The sequence below is a fragment of the Colletes gigas genome, unplaced genomic scaffold (assembly GCF_013123115.1).
Source record: "Colletes gigas isolate AHSC1104 unplaced genomic scaffold, ASM1312311v1 Colletes_gigas_Sc00053, whole genome shotgun sequence".
In the NCBI taxonomy this organism is placed as follows: domain Eukaryota; kingdom Metazoa; phylum Arthropoda; class Insecta; order Hymenoptera; family Colletidae; genus Colletes; species Colletes gigas.
In genome coordinates, this window is record NW_025106682.1 from 231,969 (window position 1) to 245,973 (window position 14,005).

Below are 14,005 nucleotides of genomic sequence, written 5' to 3' on the forward strand. Positions count from 1 at the left end.
AACTTGCAAGTGCCTCGTATGGTTGGCCTATCAAGAAATTACCACTAGAAAAGTTAGAAAACCACCAGACGAGGAAAAGTATGAGGAGGTTCGATCAAGTATCTTCACCTATGTCACGATAAACTTTCGAATGTTCCTTCCGGATATCGAACAGCCCTTTTCTATTTGTCGATGTTTCAGTCGCGATAAAGAGACCGGGGCAAGGTCTAGACTGGTCGAGTCGATAAAGGAATCTATTACCCTAGAGGGGGCCAAAAGAACGCAGACCACCGAATTTTTCAGCTTTCGCGAGATTACAACATAATGTTTCTTTATCTGTCGGGGAAACCGCTTCCCAGAGTCCGATGAAGCCACGAGAATTTCTTCCCGGGAAGATTTCTGGTCTTTTATAGGAATTTTATTGAAAACAATGTCTCTGACATTACTCAAACAAGCGTTAATGTTCATACGTTCGACGATACTTGATCCATGATCTGATTTCGATTTGTATCGTAGTTTCGAGGAGGTTAGGAATGTTCGAGTTTCAATTTGTTCAATTACTCTTGTCATCGTAGGTCAACAAAGAATGTTAATATTTATTTCTCACGTGATATTTTGCATTCTAAAAAATTATGTTTCTATCATTATTAAATAAGCTTTTAAAACGAGATAGTATAATTTGTTATACCGTTACTGTATTACCAACGATCTAAGTCTAATATCTTGACAAGAGTAATAAATAGATTTTTTGTTTGTTGCTTTTATCCGTAAGTGAAATAATTGGACAGATAGAAAGCAAATAATACCAGTGTCAGCATTTCCACGCGTCGTCACGAGTAGGAATAAATTGCAAGAGACAGGTGCATCAGTTACGCCATAGGAAGACCGCAGGCACGCTCTAAAAATGTTCAAATTTTATTTTCTCGGAAACGAAGCAAATTTTAGTTTCTCCTTTTGATTTATTTCTTCAGAGTGGGTTGAGAATCTTAACCGTTGTATCGTCAATCGCTATCCATTCTACGCATTAATCAAATAAATAAATATAATTAATACGATTACAAATTATAAAATTACTCGTTAGTTATTAGGTTTAGAGTTTATACAGATTAATACTCTTTTACTCAGAATTTGATATTCTTTCATATTTTTGTATAAAAAGTACGTGTATAAGTATTTCATTTAAAAAACAAAGTTTACGTTTTTTATTCAAAATTCTTTTCAGCAACGCATACTTTGGAAGTTAAAAAAAATGAATCAAATTTAAAATGCATGTGATGTAATTAAACATAAAGAAGCAAATGAAATTTAACAAAATAACAAAATAAATGTATGTATATGTATATTTCATCTACATGTATTTCTATCTGATCATTATACAGGGTGTTTTTTCCGTACACACTTCAGCAGTGTGTTCTACAAGTAAAAATAAGATTAAAGTGTTATATAACAAAAAATTTATAAATGCTTTGTTAAGAGGTTATGACAAAAATATGAAATGAGAGGTTTTTTTATTTATTAAACAAACAAATTTACTAAAACTCTATTTAAAGAGAGCAACTGTTGTTAGCCGAGGCACGAACAAATATTTTTAACGTAGAATTATGCGAATAACTTAAACATTTCTTTATCAGAGTTTAGCTTCTATCATTTATCTTGGGTGCTGAATTATTCTTTCTTCGATGATAACTTTTTGTCATAAAATTGTCAATTATTGTTCAAGTTTACGTTCAGTAAATTGCAAAGAAACTCACGATATCGAATGCTTGCAATAGATTGATTTTATTTTATTATACATTTTTTTTTTTATTTTAATGTCCTCCTTAACAGAGCATTTATGAATTTTTTGTTATATAACAGTATAGTCTTAGTTTTATTTGCAGAACACACTGCTGAAGTATCTACGGAAAAATGCGGAACACCCTGTGTATGCATGAATAAGTATATTATTTCTCTTCATATACTTCAATAATATCGATACACTACAACTAAATTACGCACTTTGTTGTTTTGCAAATAAAAACATTTGTTAACTGAAACGTTAATCAGATCCCTAAGAACCCTAGTATGCGGCACTTTCCGACCAACCTTTAACGTTCTTTTACCGTTAATAATTTCGTCGTTTGTAATCTGGTTTGGAAAGCCAGAAGAATCAAATCTTTACGAATAAAAAACTTAGAAATACGGATGGTAGAAGGCGAATCGGCCGATCAAAGAAGACACCGAGGTGTACGCAGTCCACCCTTTCCTCGCTATCTGAAAGTAAGGAAATGGAGAGGAAACTGATTGGAGCTGTTAACGTAAATACGCGAATCGACGTACGCGATCGGAAATCGGGATTAGCGAATTGGCTCACTGTTTTTCCCTTATATCCACTTTTGCTAGCTCCTCCTATTATTTTCTTCCCTTCGCCCTCTTCCTCCCTCCTTTTTCAGCCCGTGACCGTTCCTCCTCTTCATTTTTCTATTTCTCTGTCTTCCTTGTTCCCCCTCCCGCGTCGTTTCGTCCGCCCTCGGTCACCGTTGCCAGTTCGCCGCCGTCTGAATTGAACGTTCGATCTTGCATTTGGCCGCCGAACTGGATTTCTGATTTGAGTGGTTGCAATCGGGCGGAATCCGCTTCTCATACAGCTTGCGAGACTCGAGGCGAATTAACCGGAATCTCCTTGTCGCAGAATTACGTAGTGGTGACCGTTGCACGCTCGTCGTTGCACTTTGTCCCTGATCTCTCTTGGCGTTCGCCCCAGGTTACGGAACATCCTGCCCCTTCGAGTCAAGATGCCTGGACACTACGGTTCTTCCAATTTTAATTCTAGTTTTGTAGTTTAGACACTGGACTCTGGTTTCTGTATCTCCAAACAAAGTCGTTACACTTTCCGAGCATCAGACTATCATTTTCCTCTTGATTTCAAATTTTCTTCACGACAACAAAACGCAGTAATTGACTTTTGTAACATTAGTTTGTTAGGTTATTAACACATAAGTATGGAAGTTTTATTATTATGGCTAGGGAGGGTGAACAGCTAAACTGAAATATGTTTCTCTGTAAACAAAGTTTAAAATTTTATTCGCTATTTTACAACAATTATTTACATTATTTACACTACTATCTGTAAACAAAGAAACGATAATCACAGTTTACAATTATCACTTCTCCATTTATCCTGACTACTTTGTTTATAATATCTTTCTTCTTCTTAAATTCTTCCCTATAATTTTGCACATGTGCTCTATTACGTAATAACTCTTTATCCCCCTCTTTCCTCAATTGTCTCACTAATCGTATCTCGTTCCATCCAACGGTAGTTGATTAAAAGGTGCGCGGAGCATGGGAGGTGCGGCAAAGTTCAAATTAACGAAGGTATACTTTCGTTACAAATACATATATAGAGTGTTCGGCCACCCTTGGGAAAAATTTTAATGGGGTATTCTAGAGGCCAAAATACGACGAAAATCAAGAATACCAATTTGTTGATGGAGGCTTCATTTAAAAAGTTATTAACGTTTAAAGTTTCACCCGTACTGAATTTTTTTTTCGAAAATGCGCAGGATTTCGCGGGTATGTTTATTCACCAAATATGATTGTAATTGACCCCTGCAACCGAATATAATTTATTTAGAACGATCTGAAAAATTTTTTTTACGTCGAAAAATTTCACACCTCGAATTTTTTTCTAGAAAATGGGTAGGGTTTCGGGGGTATGTCTATTTACCAAAAATAATTGTAATTGACTCCCGCAACCGAAAATAATTTTTCTAGAACGATTTGAACTTTTTTTTTTCGTCGAATTTAGGCACCTAATTAGATTTTCGGTAAGGAATTTTTGTCATGAAAGTGCCTAGGATTTCGGAGGTATGTGTAATGACCAAAAGAGATTGTAATTGACCCCCGAAACCGAAAATAATTTTTTTAGAACGATCTAAAAAATTTTTTTTTTTCGTCGAAAAATTTCGCACCTTCTCGAATTTTTTTCTAGAAAATGGGTGGGGTTTCGGGGGTATGTCTATTTACCAAAAATAATTGCAATTGACTCCCGCAACCGAAAATAATTTTTCCAGAACGATTTGAAATTTTTTAACTTAATTGTTCATAACTTTTTGACGAAGCCTCAGTCAAGAAATTGATATTCTTGATTTTCGTCTTATTTTGGTCTCTAGAATTTCCCATTAAAATTTTTTTCAGGGGTGGCCGAACACCCTGTATAAAGAAATACGTATTTTAAAAATTTCAATGGGAGAATTTAGAAGTCAAAATAAGACGAAAATCAAGAATAGCAATTTTGTTGATCGAGGTTTCGTTAAAAAGTTAATAACATTTAAAGTTCCGAATGTAGAACAGCTGCTATAGTGGTTCTCACTCACAAATCTGGAAGGCTGTAGAGTTTCTCAAGCTGAGTGAGAACCACTATCACTCGCACGCAGTTTCTCCAATGCAAATTTGTCTCATCTTTGTCTCATCCAATGTTTTGTATTTCTTGATATTTTTAGATACCCCGTTAATGGTTTATCAGGAAATCAAGAAAGCTGGAACAGTAGTGTTCGGATTATTCGTCACCCGGTTATCCGGATAACTATAGTATAAGGTGCTGAAATTCGGCGAAATTAAAAAATTTCAAATCATTCTGGAAAAAATATTTTTAGTTGCAGGGGCCAATTACAATCATTTGTGGCCATTACACATACCTCCGAATTCCTAAGCATTTTCGAGAAAAAAAATTCCTTACCAAAAATCTAATGTTCTACTGAAATTTCATGCGTATGTTTAAAACGTCATACCTTCTGAACTACCGCGATCAGGCTTAGCTTAGGTTACCGTAAAACTACTCCACTCAATATCTTGATAGGAGAATCAAAACTGCCTCTGATTAAAGAGCGCGCTTCCCAGCTATGCTACTGTTTCATAGCCAAGATCTTAACAAACCGAAACTTTCTCACCCTCAGAGCCATTAAGACTTATTATAATTTGTACAGAAGCAAAAGGACCTCAAGACAACACAGATTGCTCTGTAAATGCATCACGTCTGCTCTAGAGCACAATGCATCCAACATTCGTGAAACTAATATCTATTGTCACGATTACAAAACTTTCATAACTTCAATTCCAATTGATACCAAACTGGGTACTGATATAAAAATCACAAATAGCGCTCAGAACATTCTTCAGGATGCATTTGGGATCAGTGACTGCTCCACTATTTACATGGATGGTAGTAAAATTTCTGGGGCCAATTGTGTTGGTTCGGCTTGTATCTGTCCTGAACTTAGCCTTGAAATAACTCGCTCCATTAACCCATCTGCATCTGTGTACACCGCAGAATGTATTGCCCTAAATGATGCTTTTGATATTGCTCTGGAACATCAACATCTCAGTTTTCTCATATTCTCGGACTCTCTCAGCGCGCTCCAGGCCTTGGAAAGCACCAAAGTAGATATCAAAATTAACCTATACATCCTTGAAATCAAAAGAAAATACAACTTGTTGATCAATAATGATCATAACAGATTTGTTAAATTGTTTTGGATTCCGTCGCATATCGGAATTCAAGGCAATGAAAATGCGGACAGGGCAGCTAAGTCGGCAACGTCAATGAACACTGTAAATATTCCTGCGGTTCCTTAGAATAATAAGAAGCTTTATTGTTACAGTTAACAGAATGCGCTCCGATCACTATAACCTGGCTGCTTCACTAGCGCGGGTAGGTATTATCAATGATAGCCAGAGCAAATGCAATCGGGACTGCGAAACCCTTGATCATATAATATGGCAATGCGAATTGTACAACTCACAACGACGGAAGCTAATGAAAGCCCTACTCAGTATGGGCCTCCAACTACCTCTTAATATAGACACACTCATAGCGAAGCCAAATATTGAAGCTTGTCTTAGTATTCATTCCTTTTTCAAAAATTGTAATTTACATATTTAGTGTTAACGGACATTGTTACTGTATTCACTTGTATTATTATTATATTCTCTTGTATTATTTCTGTATTCTTTAATATTGTACCCATTTATGTTATTTCTGTAAAGCAAAATAAATCCAGAAGGGTTTGAATTGCTTAAATAAAAAAAAAAAAAAAAAAAATACCTTCTGAACGGATTGGAGGATTTTAATGTTTCAAAAAGCAAACCATGCGTATTTTGGCGAATAATATGTGGAAATTCTAAGAATTTACGGAAAGTTGCTCCTTAACTCCGTAAAGTGAGAGAAATCCCAAAAAAGTGACTCAATATTCAAACGGCCATAACTTCTACAATAGTCAACATATTTCAATGAAATTTAGTAATGAAGTAGAGCTCATGGATACCTACAAAAAAGTATTAGACAACATTTCCGTACAATGTGAAACAAATTTGTTAAAAATCAAAAACGAATTTTTAAGAAAAATCGACAGGGGGTAGGTGTTGAAATTTTTCGGCGAAAAAAAATTTCAAATTGTTCTACAAAAATTATTTTTATCTAGGGGGGTTAATTACTATCATTTTTGATAATTGCACACACCCCCAAAATCTTAAGCATTTTCGAGAAAAAAATTCCTTACCACAAATATAATGTTTAGCCAGAGATTTGTGATTATATTTCTCCTTTTTCTCAATTCATATGTAGGTATAGTCTAATTTTTCGACATATAAAATTTTATTGAGAGATTTTGGAGTCAAAAATAAGACGAAAAGCACGGATATCAATTTATTGATAGTTGTATGCATTGACACATAAAGGTGCTTATGTCGATCATCCGTTAACAGTTCAATTTCTAGACACATCTTTTGATAAAAATATAATTGCTATAGTCTTTGTAATCAGATGAAATTATTTTTAAATAATCTGAAATACTTGACATAAACTAATTTTCGCTGTAACTTACGTATATTTCTAAATGGTCTTAAAATGTGGGTTCTTCGATAACAAAAATAGATAAGCAACATTTTTAAAAAAATTGTATCAGAATAAAAATTCTGATTACCAGATCAAATTTTATCCAAGTGTAATTTTTTCACCTCACTGGTGGAATAGCTGCAAACGTAGGTACAGTCTTACAGGTGTCTGCACAATAATCCTTTATGTTTTAATTTCGTTGGCTGTGTAACCTAGTAATCCAACATCTGCTGAACAGATGTAGCGCAAGGTTTTGCGTTGCTATTTTTAATTTTTTAATTCAGGCAGAGTCTACGAAACAATGTTATTGAACTTTTGACTCGTCTGTCTACGGTTTTACGATTCGTTTATTACGTAACAAGATTTCGAAATTGATTTTCGAAGCACAAAATTACCATGAATTTAAAATCCACATTCCTCATAATCGCGTTTTCAGATTCGTGTTGGCGTGCGTTATTTTACATATTTTCTAATTTACATTCTCGAACCAAATAATACGTAAGTAAATAAAATTGTTGCAGATGTTTTCGAATTTGCTACTTGTTCATTTTGTCCACTCGCGAGTAACATGGATGCAATTTTTAATTTAATTTGTAACGATTAATGTATGCACCGGTAAAAATTAATCGTACGGATCGTACAGATTTTTGGATTCCACTTCCGGGAATTGAATTAAACCTATCGATTCGATGACTCGTGCCATCATGGGCTCATAAATCTCTCGATCCGCAGTAGTTTGTGATTTATTGAAACGCGAATGAAAAAAGTATGCGTATCTTATTTTTTTTTGTCACTATGATCAAGTATTTTTGCAACTATTCAACGGATTCGATTCATTTTCATTTTGTTATTTATTTAGAAATATTTCTATGAACTGTTAATTCTCACTGGTTCCATCACAAAGTTGAATATATTGAATATTTTGCGTTAAAATTGTCCAAACGCCAAATTATCCAGTACGCAAAAAGTTAATTTAATTAATTTTTATAGGAAACTTATAACTCTCCAGGAACAGTTTAAACATTTGTGACGATTCAGTGTATTTGTATCAGTAATATTGAATTAAATACATTTGTTTATTTAGCAAAAACTTGATTTTTGCACTTTGCTCGATTTCTATAGAATTTTGAAAGTTAATTCTTAATTTCCTGATGATTTCAGTAATTTCGTTTTCGATCGAACTTTATTTTCTGACGAAGCAAATTGGTTTCTGAAATTAACAGCCGGCATCATCAAGAGTAATTTAAATAAAAAAAGCAATAATTTTAAGGTCCTTTCTGATCATTTTTTTACAAGGAACCATGTAATATTTTTTATCGAAATATTTCACACATATTTATTGATATTTGAGAAATACGTAGAAATTTTTCTACCATCCTGCGTGTTCTAGAACGTTCTTAAACAAGAAATAAAAACATCCAGGAAAGTATTATATCTACAATAAAAAATTGTAGATATTCTTCGTAGATCTAAATACATGTGTTGAAACTTAATAAAAAACTTTCAAGTAACTAATAGACTGCATTCCAGAGTAGAATACACTGTCTTCTACAGTCTCTACAGTCTTTTCAACACTTGGACAGTTCACTTTTCGACGAGGCAGATTTCTTAGTGAAATCTTTCCCGGTTGCGACTAGGATATACCACCGTTTTACGAGTTGACAGAGCACTCGTGTGTTTTTTACGTGGGTGGACGCATACACAGGTATTTCGAAGCGACCGCGCGATCGATCCCGCTTCGATCGCTTGGCAAATGCTTTTTACGAAATTGACTTCGTCAGTGGAATTGAATTAATGTGTACCGAGATGTTCGTGCAGATTGGTGGGATGGTCTTGTTGGCAGTCTTGGCCGATCGCTTTCCGGCCTCTATCTAATTACCTTAGAGCATAAACGTCAGCGACCAAAAGTGATGTCGAAAACCGTCCACGTATCGGAGTTCTGATATTGTTAATACTGCGTCTACAATGGACATACAGAGCACTTTTAACCGAATCAAAAACGTTCTACTTACTTTTCTTTTTGGAAGGAAATCAAATAAAAAGAGGAATTTAAGTTGGTCAAGTTTGAATAATAAATAAGGGGCAATGTAAAGAGAATGATAATTGTAACTGAACCAAATGATGTAGAATACTCAAGTGTAAGGAAATCACATAAAAAGAGGAATTTAAGTTAATTAAGTTTGAATAGTAAATAAGGGACGATGTAAAGAGAATAACAATTGTAACTGGACCAAATGATGTAGAATACTCACGTGTAAGAAAATCACATAAAAAGAAGAATTTAAGTTAATTAAGTTTGAATAGTAAATAAGGGACAATGTAAAGAGAATAACAATTGTAACTGGATCAAATGATACAGAATATCCTAATGTAAGGATGTCAGCATCCAATAGACACTGCATGAAATCTGAATCTGCAAATGTCTTAGCTTCGTATTTAAGAAGGCTGATGTTGTTCTCGTTCAAATTGGTTTCAACCTTAATTGTGATTCCACATCAGTTTTATGAATTTCTATCATTTCTAAAGATCGGTTTAATAGTTTGTCTCGTCCTCCACGATCAGAGTAACTGTTCGTGACAATCTTTAGCGATATTAAGTAATAAATGGCACTTCTATGTCCGCAACTCTGACTTGTGCAGAATGGTTTATTTTGTGTGTTCTTTCGACTTTGGTTTGTTACCAGTTCATCGTGGAAAGTATATTTTTATATTTCACACAAATTTATGTTTCTATCCAACAGTCTTGTTTTGTACTTACGATTGTTGTCAATCTGGATAACGAAGTGTATTAATTTCAATTTGTTAAAATATTACTGTAGGAAACTAGTGTGTTGGCTGGGAGAGGTCGTTCGCAAATAAAGTTTGGACGAGGATTCGTCAAACAAATAACAACAATTTATTAAAAATAGAATAACAGAACAATAACAAAACGCAAATCGCTACTCTCGCTATAACGCACTCTCGCTTATGTCTCTCGCTTAATCAATGTCGCCTATCAACTGCCGCGCCGCCGAACATTCACGCACTTATAGCATTCACCCTCAGTCGCTCTATCTTTCTCACGCAATCATCCCTTTTCACTCACACCCAAAATCCTCGCATCCATGATCCAGGTTCACGCAGTCACGTACACGCCTTGCTAATCGTTTCATTCTCACAAACACTCTTCCTCGCATTCTTTCAGCCACTCGACATTTTCTAAACGCAGTCACCCTATTTCCCAAACATCCCGGCGCCGTCCAGACGCAAGACGACACCGACCGCACGCACGCAACAATGACCAATTCATACCTCACGAAAGTTTTCAAGACCCAGGCACTCAAATCCACAAACATACTGGTGCTATCCCGTCGCGGGATGACACCGATCGTTCGCACGCACCACAAATCGTTCACACCCTACATTACTTTGCGACAAAATGTTTCGAAATTACACTTAAACTAGAGACACCATATGTGTATGTCTAGTTTGTAGATTATTTCATATATTGTGATGTGGAAGTAACCACAGAAATTTTAAATAAGTGTTATAATTTTATTTATTCTATGAAGTTTGAATTCGAACCGAAAAAATTGAACACGAAAAAGTTGACTGTTAAGTAAATAAAATGGGCAGGTATTGACATGAATTTTGTCATATGTTTGTAAGATGTATTTCATGTTGTAACTTACTAGAAAATGTTGAGGTGTTCCTGTAATTTCTAAAACGAATATAATTTTTATTTAGGCTGCATGTAATTCGTAATACAAAATTGACAAAAACTAAATTTTTGATGATAATTTTTACATGTGCAAAATAGCTTCTACCTTCTAATAACATTCGATTTAGCGTTATAATTTGATACGATCTCCATTGCTAGATCTAGTAGGAATATACGATGTGTACCACAAGAAAATATTGAAATAGAACACAGAATTTTCTGGCATGATTTAGAAAAAAAAACACAAATATTACTAGCAGAAATACAAAAAAAAAATTATGCAATGATACATTTATAAATAACAAAAAATGATTTTCTTAAGAAAGTATAAATTCAATTTTTACTAATATGTTAACCTAGTATTTTATTCCTTTTCTAACACAAATTGTATTTACAGTTGCTGTAGTACGAGAAATACGTGGTTTTAGACCACAAGCTTAGTAACCACTTCCTTTCGACGATGAAAAATTTTAGGACGAAGTATATCGTGACAAGACAAAACCCACATCCGCGATAACAAAAATAAGCCAAAAATAGTATACTTCCGTCCGTTCGTCTTGCGCCGCAATTTGACCTGCTATTATTAGCAATTCACACTAATATTTTGATTACGTTTTCTTAGTTTTATTTATACAGTATACAGGGTGTTCAGCCACCCCTAGGAAAAATTTTAATGAGGGATTCTAAAGGCCAAAATAAGACGAAAATCAAGAATACCAATTTGTTGATGGACGCTTCGTTAAAAAGTTATTAACAATTAAATTCAAAAATTTCAAATCGTTTTGGAAAAATCATTTTTGGTTGCGTAGGTCAATTACAATCATTTTTGGTCATTACACATATCCCCAAAATCCGACGCACTTTCGAGAAAAAAATTCCTTACCGAAAATCTAATTAAGTGCCTAAATTATTCGACGAAAAAAAAAAATTTCAAATTGTTTTGGAAAAATTGTTTTCGGTTGCGGGGGTCAATTACAATCATTTTTGGTGAATAGACATACTCCCGACATCTTGCGCATTTTCGAAAAAAAATTCAGTACGAGCGGAACTTTAAACGTTAATAACTTTTTAACGAAGCCTCCATCAAACAAATTGGTATTCTTGATTTTCGTCTTATTTTGGCCTCTAGAATCCCCCATTAAAATTTTTCTCAGGGGTGACCGAACACCCTGTATATGAAATACCGAAATTATAGTTTGTAAGTACAGTTTTGAAACTATAGCTTGTTAAAATCATGGTTCGATGAGCAACGCTCAAAGTAGAGTGGTACATTTTTCAAGAACTTTGGAGCAAATGTGACTCTATTCTAAAGACAAGGTATTCATACAACAAGCATCAGAATTAAAAATGAATTCGATGACAGCGAATCGATCGTGGCTGGACTCGCTTTGGTCGTTCGTCTCTATGCTCACGTGCGAATGAAAAATTAAAGCATTCGTGTCAGATTTGACTAACGATCGCGGTTTACTATTCAAATCGGGGCTTGTTTTGATCGTTGTCATTGCGAATTCCCTCTGACGAATTGCGTTAAACAGATAAAAGACGTGTACATAATCAATATTTCAGTCGAAGCATTTTTCATGCATTCGAAAAAAAGTAAAATACTTATGAAAGCTTCGTGAAAGACTAACTCGTTATTAAATATCTCGCAATAAAATTTTCGTAACCAAGACAGTTAATTGATACGTTCAATTTAAATTGTTAGAGTAAAATTTGCCTGGATGCACTAAATGATAATAGTAAGAAATGAGTGATCGAAATAGTATGGAATTTTACACAAAGGTTAAACTTTTTAATATTAAAGGTATAACTTTTTAATGCACTTAAATTATTTCACTAAAAAATAGTATTTATATTACAAAAATATGAAGTCGAAGATTTAAATATCTTCGTTATTTATAAACACATAAAAAAATGTGATAGGTAAAACTTGTATCATTTAACGGAATATAATGCGAAAAAGTATATTTTTCCCCCGTAATAAATTTTTGAAATGTTAGAATCGCGACTTATGAAAAATAAAAAATTCTAAATGTTGTTTCTATATCCTTACAAAGTGTAAAAAGACAAAAATAAAAAATGTTCAACTTCGATGTGCCACGTCTTGTCCAGTAAATTTCAGATCTTTCATGGGTTATTTTTGTCCTGAAAAAAAATTTCATCGAGTATAACTAAGGTCCACCCTATGGTACAGTCGAGTGGAAAGAGGAAAGAACGATAAAACGAAAGCAGCTCGATGCAATTTCCATGGCGAATAGTTTGGTAAAATGAATCGCGAACAGTAGCATTAATGTCGGTTCGTGGACACTTAATTCCGCGTTTTCTTTCATGGGTGAGCGTTAATCCAGACTGGACTACGGTGCCGCGAGTAGTTAAACGAACCGTCTTCGCACTTTCGTCCAAGGAACGACGGACTTTTGAGTTCCCTTATCGCGTTGCCCTGCGAAAGATAGCGAACGTTTCACGGCAGGACAGCTGGGACAAGTATATGCTCCATAAATTGCGCGTTATACAGTCCATTCGGGAGCGAGATAACCACCTCCGCCTCTGTGGCTCGGGCACCGCCATCTTCATCGCGTTCCTTCGGCTCTGGCGTACGAGGCGAGGGCTGTTTCTGCGAACTTTATACGGTTTTTGACGAAAGTGCCGGAGTTTATCGGCGGTCACGAGCGCCGACTGCCTGCCTTCAGAATCGACGAGAGCCACTCCGATGAAACTCGATGGCCCTGTGTCCTCTGGCGCGTTCCTGCTTCGAATAGTGTCCTGATATGCAAGGGAACCGTCCACCGTGAAATTACGTCATCAGCTCGGACCAGGGCGTCTCGGTAACCGAGATCTCGGTCTTATCGGTGTCCCGAGTTTTCCAACATTCTTTCAAAAACTGTCGTTAAAAGTACTGGAGGATTCCTGATTCTTTTTTTTTATACGCAAGTTTCACTTGCTTGTGGAATTTTTATAAAAACTTAAGTATCATGAATTTGTAGGAAATGTTATGCTCTTTTGATTGGTAACGGTCGAATTTGAAATATAATAACGGTTTAGGAAACGTTTACTTTTTTTACTGAGCTCATTTTCCATAATAGGCTGTGATAATACTCGTCATATGGAATACTGTACAGGCTGTTCGGCCACCCCTGGGAAAAATTTTAATGGGAGATTCTGGAGATCAAAATAAGACGAAAATCAAGAATGCCAATTTGTTGACTTAGACTTTGTTAATAAGTTATTAACGTTTAAAGTTCCGCCTGTAGAACGGTAATTTGCGAAAAGCTGCTATGGTGGTTCTCGCACACAAAACTGTATGGTTGTCGATACGTCACTAAGTAGAGTTTTTCATGCTGAGTAAGAAGACGTTCTACAGACGGAACTTTAAACTTCAATAACTTTTTAACCAAGCCTCAATCAACAAATTGCTATTCTTGATTTTCGTCTTATTTCGAAGAAAGAAAAAAA